This window comes from Daphnia pulex, chromosome 8, assembly GCF_021134715.1.
Source record: "Daphnia pulex isolate KAP4 chromosome 8, ASM2113471v1".
Taxonomy (NCBI): domain Eukaryota; kingdom Metazoa; phylum Arthropoda; class Branchiopoda; order Diplostraca; family Daphniidae; genus Daphnia; species Daphnia pulex.
This window is the reverse complement of record NC_060024.1, coordinates 875,160-890,799: the sequence shown is the minus strand read 5'-3', so window position 1 is coordinate 890,799 and position 15,640 is coordinate 875,160. Positions and strand designations below refer to the sequence as shown.

At 38.7% G+C, this 15,640-nt stretch overlaps 24 non-coding genes across 24 annotated transcripts; 17 read left to right on the top strand and 7 right to left on the bottom strand.

The window, feature by feature from the left end:
* Positions 1-211: 211 nt before the first annotated feature.
* On the bottom strand, positions 212-283 carry Trnae-cuc. Its single transcript has one exon. It is a non-coding gene; the product is annotated as a tRNA-Glu (tRNA).
* Positions 284-937: 654 nt separating this feature from the next.
* Trnag-ccc lies at positions 938-1,009 on the top strand. Its single transcript has one exon. It is a non-coding gene; the product is annotated as a tRNA-Gly (tRNA).
* Positions 1,010-1,367: 358 nt separating this feature from the next.
* Positions 1,368-1,439, bottom strand: Trnae-cuc. Its single transcript has one exon. It is a non-coding gene; the product is annotated as a tRNA-Glu (tRNA).
* Positions 1,440-1,790: 351 nt separating this feature from the next.
* Positions 1,791-1,909, top strand: Trnal-caa. Its single transcript has 2 exons — positions 1,791-1,828; positions 1,865-1,909. It is a non-coding gene; the product is annotated as a tRNA-Leu (tRNA).
* Positions 1,910-2,094: 185 nt separating this feature from the next.
* Trnag-ucc lies at positions 2,095-2,166 on the top strand. The gene has a single exon. It is a non-coding gene; the product is annotated as a tRNA-Gly (tRNA).
* Positions 2,167-3,249: 1,083 nt separating this feature from the next.
* On the top strand, positions 3,250-3,321 carry Trnag-ucc. The gene has a single exon. It is a non-coding gene; the product is annotated as a tRNA-Gly (tRNA).
* Positions 3,322-4,104: 783 nt separating this feature from the next.
* Trnal-caa lies at positions 4,105-4,223 on the top strand. Its single transcript has 2 exons — positions 4,105-4,142; positions 4,179-4,223. It is a non-coding gene; the product is annotated as a tRNA-Leu (tRNA).
* A 185-nt stretch (positions 4,224-4,408) lies between these two features.
* Trnag-ucc lies at positions 4,409-4,480 on the top strand. The gene has a single exon. It is a non-coding gene; the product is annotated as a tRNA-Gly (tRNA).
* Positions 4,481-4,838: 358 nt separating this feature from the next.
* Positions 4,839-4,910, bottom strand: Trnae-cuc. The gene has a single exon. It is a non-coding gene; the product is annotated as a tRNA-Glu (tRNA).
* A 653-nt stretch (positions 4,911-5,563) lies between these two features.
* Positions 5,564-5,635, top strand: Trnag-ucc. Its single transcript has one exon. It is a non-coding gene; the product is annotated as a tRNA-Gly (tRNA).
* Positions 5,636-6,418: 783 nt separating this feature from the next.
* Trnal-caa lies at positions 6,419-6,537 on the top strand. Its single transcript has 2 exons — positions 6,419-6,456; positions 6,493-6,537. It is a non-coding gene; the product is annotated as a tRNA-Leu (tRNA).
* A 185-nt stretch (positions 6,538-6,722) lies between these two features.
* Trnag-ucc lies at positions 6,723-6,794 on the top strand. The gene has a single exon. It is a non-coding gene; the product is annotated as a tRNA-Gly (tRNA).
* A 358-nt stretch (positions 6,795-7,152) lies between these two features.
* Positions 7,153-7,224, bottom strand: Trnae-cuc. The gene has a single exon. It is a non-coding gene; the product is annotated as a tRNA-Glu (tRNA).
* Positions 7,225-7,878: 654 nt separating this feature from the next.
* Trnag-ucc lies at positions 7,879-7,950 on the top strand. Its single transcript has one exon. It is a non-coding gene; the product is annotated as a tRNA-Gly (tRNA).
* A 1,084-nt stretch (positions 7,951-9,034) lies between these two features.
* Positions 9,035-9,106, top strand: Trnag-ucc. The gene has a single exon. It is a non-coding gene; the product is annotated as a tRNA-Gly (tRNA).
* Positions 9,107-9,464: 358 nt separating this feature from the next.
* Positions 9,465-9,536, bottom strand: Trnae-cuc. Its single transcript has one exon. It is a non-coding gene; the product is annotated as a tRNA-Glu (tRNA).
* A 351-nt stretch (positions 9,537-9,887) lies between these two features.
* Positions 9,888-10,006, top strand: Trnal-caa. Its single transcript has 2 exons — positions 9,888-9,925; positions 9,962-10,006. It is a non-coding gene; the product is annotated as a tRNA-Leu (tRNA).
* A 1,341-nt stretch (positions 10,007-11,347) lies between these two features.
* On the top strand, positions 11,348-11,419 carry Trnag-ucc. The gene has a single exon. It is a non-coding gene; the product is annotated as a tRNA-Gly (tRNA).
* Positions 11,420-11,777: 358 nt separating this feature from the next.
* Trnae-cuc lies at positions 11,778-11,849 on the bottom strand. Its single transcript has one exon. It is a non-coding gene; the product is annotated as a tRNA-Glu (tRNA).
* Positions 11,850-12,503: 654 nt separating this feature from the next.
* Positions 12,504-12,575, top strand: Trnag-ucc. The gene has a single exon. It is a non-coding gene; the product is annotated as a tRNA-Gly (tRNA).
* A 1,084-nt stretch (positions 12,576-13,659) lies between these two features.
* Trnag-ucc lies at positions 13,660-13,731 on the top strand. Its single transcript has one exon. It is a non-coding gene; the product is annotated as a tRNA-Gly (tRNA).
* A 780-nt stretch (positions 13,732-14,511) lies between these two features.
* Trnal-caa lies at positions 14,512-14,630 on the top strand. Its single transcript has 2 exons — positions 14,512-14,549; positions 14,586-14,630. It is a non-coding gene; the product is annotated as a tRNA-Leu (tRNA).
* A 185-nt stretch (positions 14,631-14,815) lies between these two features.
* Trnag-ucc lies at positions 14,816-14,887 on the top strand. The gene has a single exon. It is a non-coding gene; the product is annotated as a tRNA-Gly (tRNA).
* A 358-nt stretch (positions 14,888-15,245) lies between these two features.
* On the bottom strand, positions 15,246-15,317 carry Trnae-cuc. Its single transcript has one exon. It is a non-coding gene; the product is annotated as a tRNA-Glu (tRNA).
* Between the last annotated feature and the right edge of the window lie 323 nt (positions 15,318-15,640).

Sequence of the window (15,640 nt, the reverse complement as noted above, 5' to 3'; positions counted from 1 at the left end):
CCTTGGCGATATTTCTTGCAAAGAAACCATTTTATGATGGAGTCTCGATGGAAAAATGCCGATGTACTTAGTTTATCCAATGTACTAGAAAGATTTTGGCTCGTATGTATGTAAGTTAAGCCGATTGCAATAGTTCTGGAAACGCAGAAACTGTTTGCCAGATGTATTTGACAAAAATGGCCGAAACTTGCAACATTTTCCAGTTCCTCTTTTCCCATACCGGGAATTGAACCCGGGCCTCCTGGGTGAGAGCCAGGTATCCTAACCACTAGACAATATGGGATTAAATCGCTTGAAAAATACATATTCCAAAACAATACAACATAATACAATTGTTGTCCTGGTATAAACAGCCTAGGGCAAGGAACTCTTGGTTAAGTTAGAAGAGTTTAAATCCCACATCTGTAATGCAAAGGAATTTAGCTAGATCCGATGAGGTCAGGATGGCCGAGCGCTCTAAGGTACCAGACTCAAGAAAATACATATTCAAAAAAAATACATATTCAAACGCAATACAACGTAATACAATTGTTGACCTGGTATAAATCGCCTATGGCAAGGAACTCTTGAATGAGTTAGAAGAGTTTTAATGTCACATCTGTTGGGCAAAGGAATTTAGGTACACCTGATGTGGTCAGGATGGCCGAGCGGTCTAAGGCGCCAGACTCAAGGACATAAACCTTGCTTCAATAAAAGAAGTTGCAGTATCCTGGTCTTCAATGAAGGCGTGGGTTCAAATCCCACTCCTGACAAACATATAAATATCTGAATACACATGATCATCGCATTGCAACATAATTAGAGAGGTTGTTTTGATATAGTGATAGAGAATGCTTAATGTACCACGATACAAGGTCACCAAGTGGTAATACTGGTCGATGTTCTGTAATTTAAAAAGATGTGACAATACGGAAATCATGACGCTAACTTACGTCAAGCGATGGTGGTATAGTGGTTAGCATAGTTGCCTCCCAAGCAATTGACCCGAGTTCGATTCTCGGCCATCGCAGTTTAGCAATCTTGCTATTTCTTAGCAGACTAGTCAGCCTACGGAATTGAAATCAATATACACAAATGTTACTCTTTAGGTAAAATATAGTTGTTCATTTCTTTTTCGTTCACACATGAATAATTGACATAGATGTAATTTCTTATTCCTTGGCGACATTTCTTGCAAAGAAACCATTTTATGATGGAGTCTCGATGGAAACATGCCGATGTACTTAGTATATCCAATGTACTAGAAAGATTTTGGCTCGTATGTATGTAAGTTAAGCCGATTGCAATAGTTCTGGAAACGCAGAAACTGTTTGCCAGATGTATTTGACAAAAATGGCCAAAACTTGCAAAATTTTCCAGTTCCTCTTTTCCCATACCGGGAATTGAACCCGGGCATCCTGGGTGAGAGCCAGGTATCCTAACCACTAGACAATATGGGATTAAATCGCTTGAAAAATACATATTCAAAATCAATACAACATAATACAATTGTTGTCCTGGTATAAACAGCCTAGGGCAAGGAACTCTTGGATAAGTTAGAAGAGTTTAAATCCCACATCTGTAATGCAAAGAAATTTAGCTAGATCTGATGAGGTCAGGATGGCCGAGCGCTCTAAGGCACCAGACTCAAGAAAATACATATTCAAAAAAAAATACATATTCAAACGCAATACAACGTAATACAATTGTTGACCTGGTATAAATCGCCTATGGCAAGGAACTCTTGAATGAGTTAGAAGAGTTTTAATGTCACATCTGTTGGGCAAAGGAATTTAGGTACACCTGATGTGGTCAGGATGGCCGAGCGGTCTAAGGCGCCAGACTCAAGGACATAAACCTTGCTTCAATAAAAGAAGTTGCAGTATTCTGGTCTTCAATGAAGGCGTGGGTTCAAATCCCACTCCTGACAAACATATAAATATCTGAATACACATGATCATCGCATTGCAACATAATTAGAGAGGTTGTTTTGATATAGTGATAGAGAATGCTTAATGTACCACGATACAAGGTCACCATGTGGTAATACTGGTCGATGTTCTGTAATTTAAAAAGATGTGACAATACGGAAATCATGACGCTAACTTACGTCAAGCGATGGTGGTATAGTGGTTAGCATAGTTGCCTTCCAAGCAATTGACCCGAGTTCGATTCTCGGCCATCGCAGTTTAGCAATCTTGCTATTTCTTAGCAGACTAGTCAGCCTACGGAATTGAAGTCAATATACACAAATGTTACTCTTTAGGTAAAATATAGTTGTTCATTTCTTTTTCGTTCACACATGAATAATTGACATAGATGTAATTTCTTATTCCTTGGCGATATTTCTTGCAAAGAAACCATTTTATGATGGAGTCTCGATGGAAACATGCCGATGTACTTAGTATATCCAATGTACTAGAAAGATTTTGGCTCGTATGTATGTAAGTTAAGCCGATTGCAATAGTTCTGGAAACGCAGAAACTGTTTGCCAGATGTATTTGACAAAAATGGCCAAAACTTGCAAAATTTTCCAGTTCCTCTTTTCCCATACCGGGAATTGAACCCGGGCCTCCTGGGTGAGAGCCAGGTATCCTAACCAGTAGACAATATGGGAGTAAATCTCTTGAAAAATACATATTCCAAATCAATACAACATAATACAATTGTTGTCCTGGTATAAACAGCCTAGGGCAAGGAACTCTTGGATAAGTTAGAAGAGTTTAAATCCCACATCTGTAATGCAAAGGAATTTAGCTAGATCTGATGAGGTCAGGATGGCCGAGCGCTCTAAGGCACCAGACTCAAGAAAATACATATTCAAAAAAATTACATATTCAAACGCAATACAACGTAATACAATTGTTGACCTGGTATAAATCGCCTATGGCAAGGAACTCTTGAATGAGTTAGAAGAGTTTTAATGTCACATCTGTGTGGCAAAGGAATTTAGGTACACCTGATGTGGTCAGGATGGCCGAGCGGTCTAAGGACTAGACTCAAGGACATAAACATTGCTTCAATAAAAGAAGTTGCAGTATTCTGGTCTTCAATGAAGGCGTGGGTTCAAATCCCACTCCTGACAAACATATAAATATCTGAATACACATGATCATCGCATTGCAACATAATTAGAGAGGTTGTTTTGATATAGTGATAGAGAATGCTTAATGTACCACGATACAAGGTCACCAAGTGGTAATACTGGTCGATGTTCTGTAATTTAAAAAGATGTGACAATACGGAAATCATGACGCTAACTTACGTCAAGCGATGGTGGTATAGTGGTTAGCATAGTTGCCTTCCAAGCAATTGACCCGAGTTCGATTCTCGGCCATCGCAGTATAGCAATCTTGCTATTTCTTAGCAGACTAGTCAACCTACGGAATTGAAGTCAATATACACAAATGTTACTCTTTAGGTAAAATATAGTTGTTCATTTCTTTTTCGTTCACACATGAATAATTGACATAGATGTAATTTCTTATTCTTTGGCGATATTTCTTGCAAAGAAACCATTTTATGATGGAGTCTCGATGGAAACATGCCGATGTACTTAGTATATCCAATGTACTAGAAAGATTTTGGCTCGTATGTATGTAAGTTAAGCCGATTGCAATAGTTCTGGAAACGCAGAAACTGTTTGCCAGATGTATTTGACAAAAATGGCCAAAACTTGCAAAATTTTCCAGTTCCTCTTTTCCCATACCGGGAATTGAACCCGGGCCTCCTGGGTGAGAGCCAGGTATCCTAACCAGTAGACAATATCGGAGTAAATCGCAATCGCGAAAAATACATATTCCAAATCAATTCAACATAATACAATTGTTGTCCTGGTATAAACAGCCTAGGGCAAGGAACTCTTGGATAAGTTAGAAGAGTTTAAATCCCACATCTGTAATGCAAAGGAATTTAGCTAGATCTGATGAGGTCAGGATGGCCGAGCGCTCTAAGGCACCAGACTCAAGAAAATACATATTCAAAAAAATACATATTCAAACGCAATACAACGTAATACAATTGTTGACCTGGTATAAATCGCCTATGGCAAGGAACTCTTGAATGAGTTAGAAGAGTTTTAATGTCACATCTGTTGGGCAAAGGAATTTAGGTACACCTGATGTGGTCAGGATGGCCGAGCGGTCTAAGGCGCCAGACTCAAGGACATAAACCTTGCTTCAATAAAAGAAGTTGCAGTATTCTGGTCTTCAATGAAGGCGTGGGTTCAAATCCCACTCCTGACAAACATATAAATATCTGAATACACATGATCATCGCATTGCAACATAATTAGAGAGGTTGTTTTGATATAGTGATAGAGAATGCTTAATGTACCACGATACAAGGTCACCAAGTGGTAATACTGGTCGATGTTCTGTAATTTAAAAAGATGTGACAATACGGAAATCATGACGCTAACTTACGTCAAGCGATGGTGGTATAGTGGTTAGCATAGTTGCCTTCCAAGCAATTGACCCGAGTTCGATTCTCGGCCATCGCAGTTTAGCAATCTTGCTATTTCTTAGCAGACTAGTCAACCTACGGAATTGAAGTCAATATACACAAATGTTACTCTTTAGGAAAAATATAGTTGTTCATTTCTTTTTCGTTCACACATGAATAATTGACATAGATGTAATTTCTTATTCCTTGGTGATATTTCTTGCAAAGAAACCATTTTATGATGGAGTCTCGATGGAAACATGCCGATGTACTTAGTATATCCAATGTACTAGAAAGATTTTGGCTCGTATGTATGTAAGTTAAGCCGATTGCAATAGTTCTGGAAACGCAGAAACTGTTTGCCAGATGTATTTGACAAAAATGGCCAAAACTTGCAAAATTTTCCAGTTCCTCTTTTCCCATACCGGGAATTGAACCCGGGCCTCCTGGGTGAGAGCCAGGTATCCTAACCACTAGACAATATGGGATTAAATCGCTTGAAAAATACATATTCCAAATCAATACAACATAATACAATTGTTGTCCTGGTATAAACAGCCTAGGGCAAGGAACTCTTGGATAAGTTAGAAGAGTTTAAATCCCACATCTGTAATGCAAAGGAATTTAGCTAGATCTGATGAGGTCAGGATGGCCGAGCGCTCTAAGGCACCAGACTCAAGAAAATACATATTCAAAAAAATTACATATTCAAACGCAATACAACGTAATACAATTGTTGACCTGGTATAAATCGCCTATGGCAAGGAACTCTTGAATGAGTTAGAAGAGTTTTAATGTCACATCTGTGTGGCAAAGGAATTTAGGTACACCTGATGTGGTCAGGATGGCCGAGCGGTCTAAGGACTAGACTCAAGGACATAAACATTGCTTTAATAAAAGAAGTTGCAGTATTCTGGTCTTCAATGAAGGCGTGGGTTCAAATCCCACTCCTGACAAACATATAAATATCTGAATACACATGATCATCGCATTGCAACATAATTAGAGAGGTTGTTTTGATATAGTGATAGAGAATGCTTAATGTACCACGATACAAGGTCACCAAGTGGTAATACTGGTCGATGTTCTGTAATTTAAAAAGATGTGACAATACGGAAATCATGACGCTAACTTACGTCAAGCGATGGTGGTATAGTGGTTAGCATAGTTGCCTTCCAAGCAATTGACCCGAGTTCGATTCTCGGCCATCGCAGTATAGCAATCTTGCTATTTCTTAGCAGACTAGTCAACCTACGGAATTGAAGTCAATATACACAAATGTTACTCTTTAGGTAAAATATAGTTGTTCATTTCTTTTTCGTTCACACATGAATAATTGACATAGATGTAATTTCTTATTCTTTGGCGATATTTCTTGCAAAGAAACCATTTTATGATGGAGTCTCGATGGAAACATGCCGATGTACTTAGTATATCCAATGTACTAGAAAGATTTTGGCTCGTATGTATGTAAGTTAAGCCGATTGCAATAGTTCTGGAAACGCAGAAACTGTTTGCCAGATGTATTTGACAAAAATGGCCAAAACTTGCAAAATTTTCCAGTTCCTCTTTTCCCATACCGGGAATTGAACCCGGGCCTCCTGGGTGAGAGCCAGGTATCCTAACCAGTAGACAATATCGGAGTAAATCGCAATCGCGAAAAATACATATTCCAAATCAATTCAACATAATACAATTGTTGTCCTGGTATAAACAGCCTAGGGCAAGGAACTCTTGGATAAGTTAGAAGAGTTTAAATCCCACATCTGTAATGCAAAGGAATTTAGCTAGATCTGATGAGGTCAGGATGGCCGAGCGCTCTAAGGCACCAGACTCAAGAAAATACATATTCAAAAAAATACATATTCAAACGCAATACAACGTAATACAATTGTTGACCTGGTATAAATCGCCTATGGCAAGGAACTCTTGAATGAGTTAGAAGAGTTTTAATGTCACATCTGTTGGGCAAAGGAATTTAGGTACACCTGATGTGGTCAGGATGGCCGAGCGGTCTAAGGCGCCAGACTCAAGGACATAAACCTTGCTTCAATAAAAGAAGTTGCAGTATTCTGGTCTTCAATGAAGGCGTGGGTTCAAATCCCACTCCTGACAAACATATAAATATCTGAATACACATGATCATCGCATTGCAACATAATTAGAGAGGTTGTTTTGATATAGTGATAGAGAATGCTTAATGTACCACGATACAAGGTCACCAAGTGGTAATACTGGTCGATGTTCTGTAATTTAAAAAGATGTGACAATACGGAAATCATGACGCTAACTTACGTCAAGCGATGGTGGTATAGTGGTTAGCATAGTTGCCTTCCAAGCAATTGACCCGAGTTCGATTCTCGGCCATCGCAGTTTAGCAATCTTGCTATTTCTTAGCAGACTAGTCAACCTACGGAATTGAAGTCAATATACACAAATGTTACTCTTTAGGAAAAATATAGTTGTTCATTTCTTTTTCGTTCACACATGAATAATTGACATAGATGTAATTTCTTATTCCTTGGTGATATTTCTTGCAAAGAAACCATTTTATGATGGAGTCTCGATGGAAACATGCCGATGTACTTAGTATATCCAATGTACTAGAAAGATTTTGGCTCGTATGTATGTAAGTTAAGCCGATTGCAATAGTTCTGGAAACGCAGAAACTGTTTGCCAGATGTATTTGACAAAAATGGCCAAAACTTGCAAAATTTTCCAGTTCCTCTTTTCCCATACCGGGAATTGAACCCGGGCCTCCTGGGTGAGAGCCAGGTATCCTAACCACTAGACAATATGGGATTAAATCGCTTGAAAAATACATATTCCAAATCAATACAACATAATACAATTGTTGTCCTGGTATAAACAGCCTAGGGCAAGGAACTCTTGGATAAGTTAGAAGAGTTTAAATCCCACATCTGTAATGCAAAGGAATTTAGCTAGATCTGATGAGGTCAGGATGGCCGAGCGCTCTAAGGCACCAGACTCAAGAAAATACATATTCAAAAAAATTACATATTCAAACGCAATACAACGTAATACAATTGTTGACCTGGTATAAATCGCCTATGGCAAGGAACTCTTGAATGAGTTAGAAGAGTTTTAATGTCACATCTGTTGGGCAAAGGAATTTAGGTACACCTGATGTGGTCAGGATGGCCGAGCGGTCTAAGGCGCCAGACTCAAGGACATAAACCTTGCTTCAATAAAAGAAGTTGCAGTATTCTGGTCTTCAATGAAGGCGTGGGTTCAAAACCCACTCCTGACAAACATATAAATATCTGAATACACATGATCATCGCATTGCAACATAATTAGAGAGGTTGTTTTGATATAGTGATAGAGAATGCTTTATGTACCACGATACAAGGTCACCAAGTGGTAATACTGGTCGATGTTCTGTAATTTAAAAAGATGTGACAATACGGAAATCATGACGCTAACTTACGTCAAGCGATGGTGGTATAGTGGTTAGCATAGTTGCCTTCCAAGCAATTGACCCGAGTTCGATTCTCGGCCATCGCAGTTTAGCAATCTTGCTATTTCTTAGCAGACTAGCCAACCTACGGAATTGAAGTCAATATACACAAATGTTACTCTTTAGGTAAAATATAGTTGTTCATTTCTTTTTCGTTCACACATGAATAATTGACATAGATGTAATTTCTTATTCCTTGGCGATATTTCTTGCAAAGAAACCATTTTATGATGGAGTCTCGATGGAAACATGCCGATGTACTTAGTATATCCAATGTACTAGAAAGATTTTGGCTCGTATGTATGTAAGTTAAGCCGATTGCAATAGTTCTGGAAACGCAGAAACTGTTTGCCAGATGTATTTGACAAAAATGGCCAAAACTTGCAAAATTTTCCAGTTCCTCTTTTCCCATACCGGGAATTGAACCCGGGCCTCCTGGGTGAGAGCCAGGTATCCTAACCAGTAGACAATATGGGAGTAAATCGCTTGAAAAATACATATTCCAAATCAATACAACATAATACAATTGTTGTCCTGGTATAAACAGCCTAGGGCAAGGAACTCTTGGATAAGTTAGAAGAGTTTAAATCCCACATCTGTAATGCAAAGGAATTTAGCTAGATCTGATGAGGTCAGGATGGCCGAGCGCTCGAAGGCACCAGACTCAAGAAAATACATATTCAAAAAAATTACATATTCAAACGCAATACAACGTAATACAATTGTTGACCTGGTATAAATCGCCTATGGCAAGGAACTCTTGAATGAGTTAGAAGAGTTTTAATGTCACATCTGTTGGGCAAAGGAATTCAGGTACAGCTGATGTGGTCAGGACGGCCGAGCGGTCTAAGGCGCCAGACTCAAGGACATAAACCTTGCTTCAATAAAAGAAGTTGCAGTGTTCTGGTCTTCAATGAAGGCGTGGGTTCAAATCCCACTCCTGACAAACATATAAATATCTGAATACACATGATCATCGCATTGCAACATAATTAGAGAGGTTGTTTTGATATAGTGATAGAGAATGCTTTATGTACCACGATACAAGGTCACCAAGTGGTAATACTGGTCGATGTTCTGTAATTTAAAAAGATGTGACAATACGGAAATCATGACGCTAACTTACGTCAAGCGATGGTGGTATAGTGGTTAGCATAGTTGCCTTCCAAGCAATTGACCCGAGTTCGATTCTCGGCCATCGCAGTTTAGCAATCTTGCTATTTCTTAGCAGACTAGTCAACCTACGGAATTGAAGTCAATATACACAAATGTTACTCTTTAGGTAAAATATAGTTGTTCATTTCTTTTTCGTTCACACATGAATAATTGACATAGATGTAATTTCTTATTCCTTGGCGATATCTCTTGCAAAGAAACCATTTTATGATGGAGTCTCGATGGAAACATGCCGATGTACTTAGTATATCCAATGTACTAGAAAGATTTTGGCTCGTATGTATGTAAGTTAAGCCGATTGCAATAGTTCTGGAAACGCAGAAACTGTTTGCCAGATGTATTTGACAAAAATGGCCAAAACTTGCAAAATTTTCCAGTTCCTCTTTTCCCATACCGGGAATTGAACCCGGGCCTCCTGGGTGAGAGCCAGGTATCCTAACCACTAGACAATATGGGATTAAATCGCTTGAAAAATACATATTCCAAATCAATACAACATAATACAATTGTTGTCCTGGTATAAACAGCCTAGGGCAAGGAACTCTTGGATAAGTTAGAAGAGTTTAAATCCCACATCTGTAATACAAAGGAATTTAGCTAGATCTGATGAGGTCAGGATGGCCGAGCGCTCTAAGGCACCAGACTCAAGAAAATACATATTCAAAAAAAAATACATATTCAAACGCAATACAACGTAATACAATTGTTGACCTGGTAAAAATCGCCTAAGGCAAGGAACTCTTGAATGAGTTAGAAGAGTTTTAATGTCACATCTGTTGGGCAAAGGAATTTAGGTACACCTGATGTGGTCAGGATGGCCGAGCGGTCTAAGGCGCCAGACTCAAGGATATAATCCTTGCTTCAATAAAAGAAGTTGCAGTATTCTGGTCTTCAATGAAGGCGTGGGTTCAAATCCCACTCCTGACAAACATATAAATATCTGAAAACATATGATCATCGCATTGCAACATAATTAGAGAGGTTGCTTTGATATAGTGATAGAGAATGCTTAATGTACCACGATACAAGGTCACCAAGTGGTAATACTGGTCGATGTTCTGTAATTTAAAAAGATGTGACAATACGGAAATCATGACGCTAACTCCCGTCAAGCGATGGTGGTATAGTGGTTAGCATAGTTGCCTTCCAAGTAATTGACCCGAGTTCGATTCTCGGCCATCGCAGTTTAGCAATCTTGCTATTTCTTAGCAGACTAGTCAACCTACGGAATTGAAGTCAATTTACACAAATGTTACTCTTTAGGTAAAATATAGTTGTTCATTTCTTTTTCGTTCACACATGAATAATTGACATAGATGTAATTTCTTATTCTTTGGCGATATTTCTTGCAAAGAAACCATTTTATGATGGAGTCTCGATGGAAACATGCCGATGTACTTAGTATATCCAATGTACTAGAAAGATTTTGGCTCGTATGTATGTAAGTTAAGCCGATTGCAATAGTTCTGGAAACGCAGAAACTGTTTGCCAGATGTATTTGACAAAAATGGCCAAAACTTGCAAAATTTTCTAGTTCCTCTTTTCCCATACCGGGAATTGAACCCGGGCCTCCTGGGTGAGAGCCAGGTATCCTAACCAGTAGACAATATGGGAGTAAATCGCTTGAAAAATACATATTCCAAATCAATACAACATAATACAATTGTTGTCCTGGTATAAACAGCCTAGGGCAAGGAACTCTTGGATAAGTTAGAAGAGTTTAAATCCCACATCTGTAATGCAAAGGAATTTAGCTAGATCTGATGAGGTCAGGATGGCCGAGCGCTCTAAGGCACCAGACTCAAGAAAATACATATTCAAAAAAATTACATATTCAAACGCAATACAACGTAATACAATTGTTGACCTGGTATAAATAGCCTATGGCAAGGAACTCTTGAATGAGTTAGAAGAGTTTTAATGTCACATCTGTTGGGCAAAGGAATTTAGGTACACCTGATGTGGTCAGGATGGCCAAGCGGTCTAAGGCGCCAGACTCAAGGACATAAACCTTGCTTCAATAAAAGAAGTTGCAGTATTCTGGTCTTCAATGAAGGCGTGGGTTCAAATCCCACTCCTGACAAACATATAAATTTCTGAATACACATGATCATCGCATTGCAACATAATTAGAGAGGTTGTTTTGATATAGTGATAGAGAATGCTTAATGTACCACGATACAAGGTCACCAAGTGGTAATACTGGTCGATGTACTGTAATTTAAAATGATGTGACGATACGGAAATCATGACGCTAACTCACGTCAAGCGATGGTGGTATAGTGGTTAGCATAGTTGCCTTCCAAGCAGTTGACCCGAGTTCGATTCTCGGCCATCGCAGTTTAGCATTCTTGCTATTTCTTAGCAGACTAGTCAACCTACGGAATTGAAGTCAATATACACAAATGTTACTCTTTAGGTAAAATATAGTTGTTCATTTCTTTTTCGTTCACACATGAATAATTGACATAGATGTAATTTCTTATTCCTTGGCGATATTTCTTGCAAAGAAACCATTTTATGATGGAGTCTCGATGGAAACATGCCGATGTACTTAGTATATCCAATGTACTAGAAAGATTTTGGCTCGTATGTATGTAAGTTAAGCCGATTGCAATAGTTCTGGAAACGCAGAAACTGTTTGCCAGATGTATTTGACAAAAATGGCCAAAACTTGCAAAATTTTCCAGTTCCTCTTTTCCCATACCGGGAATTGAACCCGGGCCTCCTGGGTGAGAGCCAGATATCCTAACCACTAGACAATATGGGATTGAATCGCTTGAAAAATACATATTCCAAATCAATACAACATAATACAATTGTTGTCCTGGTATAAACAGCCTAGGGCAAGGAACTCTTGGATAAGTTATAAGAGTTTAAATCCCACATCTGTAATGCAAAGGAATTTAGCTAGATCTGATGAGGTCAGGATGGCCGAGCGCTCTAAGGCACCAGACTCAAGAAAATACATATTCAAAAAAAATACATATTCAAACGCAATACAACGTAATACAATTGTTGACCTGGTAAAAATCGCCTAAGGCAAGGAACTCTTGAATGAGTTAGAAGAGTTTTAATGTCACATCTGTTGGGCAAAGGAATTTAGGTACACCTGATGTGGTCAGGATGGCCGAGCGGTCTAAGGCGCCAGACTCAAGGACATAATCCTTGCTTCAATAAAAGAAGTTGCAGTATTCTGGTCTTCAATGAAGGCGTGGGTTCAAATCCCACTCCTGAAAAACATATAAATATCTGAAAACACATGATCATCGCATTGCAACATAATTAGAGAGGTTGCTTTGATATAGTGATAGAGAATGCTTAATGTACCACGATACAAGGTCACCAAGTGGTAATACTGGTCGATGTTCTGTAATTTAAAAAGATGTGACAATACGGAAATCATGACGCTAACTCCCGTCAAGCGATGGTGGTATAGTGGTTAGCATAGTTGCCTTCCAAGCAATTGACCCGAGTTCGATTCTCGGCCATCGCAGTTTAGCAATCTTGCTATTTCTTAGCAGACTAGTCAACCTACGGAATTGAAGTCAATTTACACAAATGTTACTCTTTAGGTAAAATATAGTTGTTCATTTCTTTTTCGTTCACACATGAATAATTGACATAGATGTAATTTCTTATTCTTTGGCGATATTTCTTGCAAAGAAACCATTTTATGATGGAGTCTCGATGGAAACATGCCGATGTACTTAGTATATCCAATGTACTAGAAAGATTTTGGCTCGTATGTATGTAAGTTAAGCCGATTGCAATAGTTCTGGAAACGCAGAAACTGTTTGCCAGATGTATTTGACAAAAATGGCAAAAACTTGCAAAATTTTCCACTTCCTCTTTTCCCATACCGGGAATTGAACCCGGGCCTACTGGGTGAGAGCCAGGTATCCTAACCACTAGACAATATGGGATTAAATCGCTTGAAAAATACATATTCCAAATCAATACAACATAATACAATTGTTGTCCTGGTATAAACAGCCTAGGGCAAGGAACTCTTGGATAAGTTAGAAGAGTTTAAATCCCACATCTGTAATGCAAAGGAATTTAGCTAGATCTGATGAGGTCAGGATGGCCGAGCGCTCTAAGGCACCAGACTCAAGAAAATACATATTCAAAAAAAATACATATTCAAACGCAATACAACGTAATACAATTGTTGACCTGGTAAAAATCGCCTAAGGCAAGGAACTCTTGAATGAGTTAGAAGAGTTTTAATGTCACATCTGTTGGGCAAAGGAATTTAGGTACACCTGATGTGGTCAGGATGGCCGGGCGGTCTAAGGCGCCAGACTCAAGGACATAATCCTTGCTTCAATAAAAGAAGTTGCAGTATTCTGGTCTTCAATGAAGGCGTGGGTTCAAATCCCACTCCTGACAAACATATAAATATCTGAAAACACATGATCATCGCATTGCAACATAATTAGAGAGGTTGCTTTGATATAGTGATAGAGAATGCTTAATGTACCACGATACAAGGTCACCAAGTGGTAATACTGGTCGATGTTCTGTAATTTAAAAAGATGTGACAATACGGAAATCATGACGCTAACTTCCGTCAAGCGATGGTGGTATAGTGGTTAGCATAGTTGCCTTCCAAGCAATTGACCCGAGTTCGATTCTCGGCCATCGCAGTTTAGCAATCTTGCTATTTCTTAGCAGACTAGTCAACCTACGGAATTGAAGTCAATATACACAAATGTTACTCTTTAGGTAAAATATAGTTGTTCATTTCTTTTTCGTTCACACATGAATAATTGACATAGATGTAATTTCTTATTCCTTGGCGATATTTCTTGCAAAGAAACCATTTTATGATGGAGTCTCGATGGAAACATGCCGATGTACTTAGTATATCCAATGTACTAGAAAGATTTTGGCTCGTATGTATGTAAGTTAAGCCGATTGCAATAGTTCTGGAAACGCAGAAACTGTTTGCCAGATGTATTTGACAAAAATGGCCAAAACTTGCAAAATTTTCCACTTCCTCTTTTCCCATACCGGGAATTTAACCCGGGCCTCCTGGGTGAGAGCCAGGTATCCTAACCACTAGACAATATGGGATTAAATCGCTTGAAAAATACATATTCCAAATCAATACAACATAATACAATTGTTGTCCTGGTAAAAACAGCCTAGGGCAAGGAACTCTTGGATAAGTTAGAAGAGTTTAAATCCCACATCTGTAATGCAAAGGAATTTAGCTAGATCTGATGAGGTCAGGATGGCCGAGCGCTCTAAGGCACCAGACTCAAGAAAATACATATTCAAAAAAAATACATATTCAAACGCAATACAACGTAATACAATTGTTGACCTGGTAAAAATCGCCTAAGGCAAGGAACTCTTGAATGAGTTAGAAGAGTTTTAATGTCACATCTGTTGGGCAAAGGAATTTAGGTACACCTGATGTGGTCAGGATGGCCGAGCGGTCTAAGGCGCCAGACTCAAGGACATAATCCTTGCTTCAATAAAAGAAGTTGCAGTATTCTGGTCTTCAATGAAGGCGTGGGTTCAAATCCCACTCCTGACAAACATATAAATATCTGAAAACACATGATCATCGCATTGCAACATAATTAGAGAGGTTGCTTTGATATAGTGATAGAGAATGCTTAATGTACCACGATACAAGGTCACCAAGTGGTAATACTGGTCGATGTTCTGTAATTTAAAAAGATGTGACAATACGGAAATCATGACGCTAACTCCCGTCAAGCGATGGTGGTATAGTGGTTAGCATAGTTGCCTTCCAAGCAATTGACCCGAGTTCGATTCTCGGCCATCGCAGTTTAGCAATCTTGCTATTTCTTAGCAGACTAGTCAACCTACGGAATTGAAGTCAATATACACAAATGTTACTCTTTAGGTAAAATATAGTTGTTCATTTCTTTTTCGTTCACACATGAATAATTGACATAGATGTAATTTCTTATTCCTTGGCGATATTTCTTGCAAAGAAACCATTTTATGATGGAGTCTCGATGGAAACATGCCGATGTACTTAGTATATCCAATGTACTAGAAAGATTTTGGCTCGTATGTATGTAAGTTAAGCCGATTGCAATAGTTCTGGAAACGCAGAAACTGTTTGCCAGATGTATTTGACAAAAATGGCCAAAACTTGCAAAATTTTCCACTTCCTCTTTTCCCATACCGGGAATTGAACCCGGGCCTCCTGGGTGAGAGCCAGGTATCCTAACCACTAGACAATATGGGATTAAATCGCTTGAAAAATACATATTCCAAATCAATACAACATAATACAATTGTTGTCCTGGTAAAAACAGCCTAGGGCAAGGAACTCTTGGATAAGTTAGAAGAGTTTAAATCCCACATCTGTAATGCAAAGGAATTTAGCTAGATCTGATGAGGTCAGGATGGCCGAGCGCTCTAAGGCACCAGACTCAAGAAAATACATATTCAAAAAAAATACATATTCAAACGCAATACAACGTAATACAATTGTTGACCTGGTAAAAATCGCCTAAGGCAAGGAACTCTTGAATGAGTTAGAAGAGTTTTAATGTCACATCTGTTGGG